The sequence below is a fragment of the Balaenoptera acutorostrata genome, chromosome 6 (genome assembly GCF_949987535.1).
Source record: "Balaenoptera acutorostrata chromosome 6, mBalAcu1.1, whole genome shotgun sequence".
Lineage (NCBI taxonomy): Eukaryota > Metazoa > Chordata > Mammalia > Artiodactyla > Balaenopteridae > Balaenoptera > Balaenoptera acutorostrata.
The window spans coordinates 122,686,313-122,692,312 of record NC_080069.1 but is presented as its reverse complement, the minus strand read 5'-3'; positions in this window follow the sequence as shown (position 1 = coordinate 122,692,312).

The window sequence follows — 6,000 nt, the reverse complement described above, 5'->3', positions numbered from 1 at the left end:
GCAGCTTCGGTGCTCCTGGTTCCCATTAAAACAAATCTCCTTGTTGACAAAAATAAAAAGAACTCAGTCGACGCCAGTATTTGCCGTCGGCGTGCTGCTTTTATTCTCCCACAAGAAGCTGGATCCCGTGTTCCAAACTGGCACAGGCCCACGGGCTTCAAAGGGGAAATTCCAAAGCGGGCAGGGGCCTTGGCGGGGTGCTCTGGGGAATGGAAGTGCCCCACGGGGGGAGCGGTCTGGAGATGTCCAAGCCCAGGGTCTCATTAGCGCCCAACACTTTCTGTCTCATTTTCCTTGGCACTATGTCTGCATTTTCCTAGGCTGAGAGGTGGGATGTGAGTGCGGAATGGATGGTCCTGGCAAGCTCAGCTGCAGAGCCAGCGTTTTCTGAGCCTGGGCAGCTTGGTGAGTCTGAGGTGCCACCGATGGGCCGCGCACCCGGGCAGGGGGGCCCCACGTCCCCCCGGGTCGGGTGGGAATCAGCTGGTCTCCCACATCTTTGAGCGTTGGGTCTCTGATGGGGACATGGGGAGCCTGGCTTGCCCAGTTTATTCGCTTCTTGCAGCTGCTGTAACAAAGCACCAGAGATGGGGGACGTGGAGGGGAGCTTCGAAATACAGAAGTTTATCATCTCCCGGTTCTGGAGGCCAGAAGTCTGAAACCAAGGTGTCGCAGGGGCAGGAGCCTCTAGGGGAGGGGGCTTCCTGCCTCTTCCAGTTGCTGGTGGCTCTAGGCATCCCCTGGCTGGTGACCACATCACCCTAGTCTCTGCCTCTGTGGTCACGTGGCCTCTCCTCTTCTCCTCGTGTCTCCCCTCCTCGTATCTCTTATAAGGACGATTGTCACTGGAGTTAGGCCCACCCCCGCCTCTCGGAACCCAGCCTGGAGCAGCGCCCCCTCAGCCCATCTAGGGCTGCCCCAGGCCCACCGCCTTCTCCCAGACCCACCCCATCGGCCCAGCGAGGGGACAGGTGCCACTGGGCCATGTCAGCTAAGGGGCCTGGGCTCAAGACGGACCTGCCTCCTGATATGTCCCACCTCCCTCCGGGTCCCCCTCCAGGTGCCCCACCCTCTGGAGAGGTCTCAGAAGAACAACGTATTAGTGTTTGGTGGCTCTTATAGCAAATGACCATGAGCCAGGTGGCAAAAACACAGAGCTTCACTCTCTCCCTGCTCTGGAGCCCAGAAGTCCAGGACCAAGGGGTCTGCAGGGCCGCGCTCCTTCTGGAGGTTCCAGGGGACGGACCTCCCTTGTCTCTTCCAGCTCTGGTGGGTCCAGAGGTTTCTTGGCTCGCGGCTGTGTCACTCCAGACCCAGCCTCGTCTTCCTATCTCTTCTCTTCTGTGCGTCTGTTTTTAATCTCCTTCTGTCTTCCTCTTCTAAGGACAATTTCGATGGGCTTTAGGGGTAAACCAAGATGATCTCCTTATCTCAAGGTCCTTAACTTAAGCACATCTGCACAGATTCTTTTCCCAAATAAGGTCACAGTTGCAGGTTCTGGGGATCAGAGTGTGGGCGTGTCTTTGGGAGCCATTGTCAGTATCCCACAGCCAGACCTGTCGGGGGTCCCCAGCGTCAGCTCTGCACCCCCTCCTTCTCGGTGCCCTGACCCCACCCCCTCCGCATCAGGCCCTGAGGGTCAGTGTGGGTCTGCTTGGCACTGTTTCTGCTGGAGGGCAGCAGGGAAAGGGCATGCGTCCTGGGGCGGTTGGGTGGGATCCTGGCTTCTCCACTTGGAGACTTGACAGCCCTGGCACCCATTTCTAAATGCTCTGAGTCTGAATTCTTACCTGCAAATTGGGGATGCTCTTTGTGTCACAGCATGAGTGAGGGTTAAAGAAGGTCACGCAGCTGCTGTGTCCTTTCCCGCCAACATTGCCATCCTCCTCCCCCCCACTCCTCCCCCTCTGCAGGAACCCCGAGTCACTTGCAGCTCCACAGCGGCTCAGCTCAGGAACTGAGCTCAAAGATGTGGAGGAATGAATGAATCCGGTGTCTGGGTTGAACTCCACTTTGGGACACTCATTTTAAATTCTATATTCTCTTCTATTTCCTCTTATGGAAGAAAATCTAATCTGGGAGCTATTTCCATTCAAAATATTGGTTTCATACTAAAAATGAAAACAAATAAAACTAGCCCCTACTGGAAAAAACAACAATCCCAGGCAGTGTTTGGCACCCCTGGGCACCGTGCCTCCGCATGCACGGCTCCACCGAGATGCACGTCCTCTCACCAGCTGCCTTGTCCCTGGCCTTGTCCCCTGCCCTTGGGGACCTTACCCTCGGGACGCAGGGAATGTAGTGGGTTCTCTGCTCTTGCACCACTGGCCCGGCATTCCAACCCATGCTGGCTGCAGTGTCTTCTCAGTCTCCGAGCTGGGGAGTACCTGAAACTCCAGGCACGGAGGCCTATTTTATTGTGTTCAGGACGGCGGAGGGTGGAATGGTGGCCCATGTGAATGTGACCTTATTTGCAAAAAAAGTCTGTGCAGATGTAATGAAGTTAAGAATCTCGAGAGGAGGAGAGCATTCTGGATTACCCAGGTGGGACCTAAATGCCATCACGAGGATCCTTATAAGAGAGGGAGGCTGGGGGAGAGTAAAGAACAGACACACAGGAGGAACCACGTGAAGATGACGGCCAAAACTGGGGTGATGCGGCCACAAGCCAAGGAATGCTGGAAGCCCCGAGATGCTGGCAGAGGCCAGCGGGAGACCCTTCCCTGGAGCCTCCAGAGGGAGGGCAGCTCTGGCACCTGGATTTCAGAGAATACACTTCTGGGGCTTCCCTGGTGGCACAGTGGTTGGGAGTCTGCCTGCCAATGCAGGGGACACGGGTTCGAGCCCTGGTCTGGGAAGATCCCACATGCCGCGGAGCAACTGGGCCCGTGAGCCACAACTACTGAGCCTGCGCGTCTGGAGCCTGTGCTCCGCAACAAGAGAGGCCGCGACAGTGAGAGGCCCGTGCACCGCGATGAAGAGCGGCCCCCGCTTGCCGCAGCTAGAGAGGGCCCTCGCACAGAAACGAAGACCCAACACAGCCATAAATAAATAAATAAATAAATAAATAAATAAATAAATGAACGAACGTGAATTTCTTAAGAAAAAAAAAAAAACAGAATACACTTCTGTTGTTTTAATCACCCGGTTTGTGGTCATTTGTTACAGCAGCCCTGGGACACTAATATGAGGACCAGGGTGAAGATGGCGACCACAGGCCAGGAGCTTCTTAAAAATTAAGCACGGCTGTTTCAAGGAATGGGCACAGTGTATTTGCCCTGCTTGGATGCTGTCCCACCCAGAATCACCCACTGCCCTGAGAGGTGAAGAAAACAGATCTGAAGGTTTTTGCCCTAAATTAGCATCCGGTTTACTTTTCAGGAATACGAATAAGCGTAAAAATAGGCATCCCACCACGAAGCCTGTGCTAATTTAGGGCCCACCTTCTCCTTCCCCTGCTGTTAAGTTCTTCTCATTTATTTATGTTTAAGTTTTATTTTTTAAGAGATTAATTAATGTATTTATTCACAAGGTTAAGACACATTCCCTATAATTAGTGACAGATTTTTGTTTTCACTTCGTGAATTCTTTTGGGACTTCCTTTTTATAAATTGAAGTAGAGTTGATTTATCTTCTTGTTTATTTGTTGAGCGGCAGAGTTGTGGTCCTCAGCATGCAGCTGTCCTCGGGGCCGGGCGGAGAGGGGTTTAGGACCACCCATGTTCCATCCCCCCGCACCACATGCTCCTGGTGTGGTGTTGCCCTCGGTTTCTGCGTGTGGCGTTGGTGGGAGCATGGGGCCGTGTGGACGTGTCCCGTGGCCAGGACTTCTCAAAGAGCAGGCAGCCCTGCTTCTCGGAGGGAGAGAGTGTCTGCATCTGATCCCTTAGTGGTGGTGGTTGCCCTGCGGGGAGCTGCAGTCGGGCAGAGACGCTGTAGGTAGATGCAGGGGTCTGTGCCCCACTCTCAGGGCCTTGGTGCTCTCACCTGTGAAATGGGTACACTGGCCTTTGACTCCTCACAGGACACAGCTGATGAAATGCCAAGGGCCAGGCGAATGGGGACCGGGAGGTGGCTGTGTAGGAGGACACGAGAAGGGGGTGCTTGTGTGGAGAACAGAATATAGACCCACCCTGGGTGGGTCGAGGGCCCCCGCGGTGGGGAAGCTCGCTCCCCCATCTGTGGATGGGCGGGGAGACAGCACCTCGCCCCATGGATGCTGGGGGCCCCCGCGAGATGCCGGGCCCCGGACTCACATGCTGCAGTTGACGGCATCCATGACGAGGGCTCATGACGGGCGGGTCGGCTTCCTGGCTGGGCCCTGGGCTCCTGGCAAGTCCAGGCTGACCCCGGCCCCTGCCTCCCCATTCCCACCTCCGTCCCCATTCTGGCCTCTGCGTTCCCCACACCTGCTCTTGCCTCTCTGAGCAATTCTCCACCCTGCAGTCAGAGAACTTTCCAGAACACAACTCTGATGTAGCCTTTTCCTCTTAAAACCCTCTACGCGGCCCCGTTCTCCTTGGCAAGAGTCCACACTCCCTGCCTGGACCAGCAGGGCCCCCAGGCTCCCGGCCCCCTCCACTCTCTGCTCCATCACGGCCCGAAGTGCAGCCCCAAGAGTCTTCCGCTGGGCCTGGCTGCGTGTGTTTCCTCTGCTGGTGGGGACCATCCAGGGAGGACATCCCTGAGAGGTGGCACCAGGCCCTGAGCGACTCCTCTGGGACTTTGGGGTCTGAGTTTCAGTGTCACCTCCTCGGGGAGCCCCCAGCCCCCCAGAGGTCGGAGCCCTCGGATGCTAGCCCACAGCCGTCTCTGCTTCCCCAACCAGGGCACCTGCCCTGCCCTGAGCCCCTGAGCCCCAGGCTCCGAGCTCCTGCTCCCAGCGGGGAGAACTGCCTCGGAGATGCTGTCTGACCAGGCTCCCGGCTCTGAGCCCGGGGCCCGCACACAGGGCCTTACAGGGAGGGCGAGGGCGGCAGGCCCAGGCAGGGGTCCACAGAGCTAGGGCAAAGGCCCTTCCGAGCTGCTTTGAATCCACGCAAGGCAAAAGGGCCGGGAACCCACCCACCAACCAGGCGTGGGAGTGGGCTTCCCCTGCAGGGAGGGGCTCGGGGGACTCAGCTAGGGCCTCGGCAGCCGCCGCTCCCTGCAGGGCCACAGGAGTGCGGATCTCCGAGGGCACCTCAGCCCCCGCGGCAGCTGAGAGCGGGAACCTCTCACGGTTTGCAAAGCACCTCTGCCGGCTCTCCTCTGCCTGAGCCCACAGACCCGAGAGGCACACAGAGCACTGCGGCCAGAGTGGTGGCCAGAGCTCGGATGTGGGGCTGGGCCCCCCTTGCCTCCACTCACTGGTCAGCGCCTTAACCCCTCTGAGGTTCTGTTCCCTGATCGTGAGCACATGCTCTGTGCCTGGAACAGTCCCTGCATCATCCCCCAAAAGTAATCACACAGCCTGCAAAGGGGTCTCTCCTGGCCCATTTTCCAGACCAGGAAGCTGGGGTCTGAGTCAGCTCCGTGCACACAGAGGGCCATTTGCTCCGGGCTCCGTGGACACCTGTGCCTTCACCTCCCGAGGTGGGGTCCCCTGGGGGCGGGCGGGGAAGATGGGATGAGATCCTGACGCTCAGCAGACGCTGTCCCGGCCAGTCTAGAAACGCCCTTTGCGTCTGGGGAACGGAGCCCTTTACCTCTGGGCAGCTCTCACTTACAAAGACTGCTCTTTTTTTTTTTTTTAATTTATTTATTTTATTTATTTTTGGCTGTATTGGGTCTTTGCTGCTGCGCGCGGGCTTTCCCCAGTCGCGGTGAGCGGGGGCTACTCCTCTCCGCGGCGCGTGGGCTTCTCACTGCAGTGGCCTCTCCTGTTGCAGAGCACAGGCTCTAGGTGCACGGGCTTCAGTAGTTGTGGCACACGGGCTCAGTAGCTGTGGCTCGCGGGCTCTAGAGCACAGGCTCAGTAGCCATGGCGCCCAGGCTTAGTTGCTCCGCAGCATGTGGGAT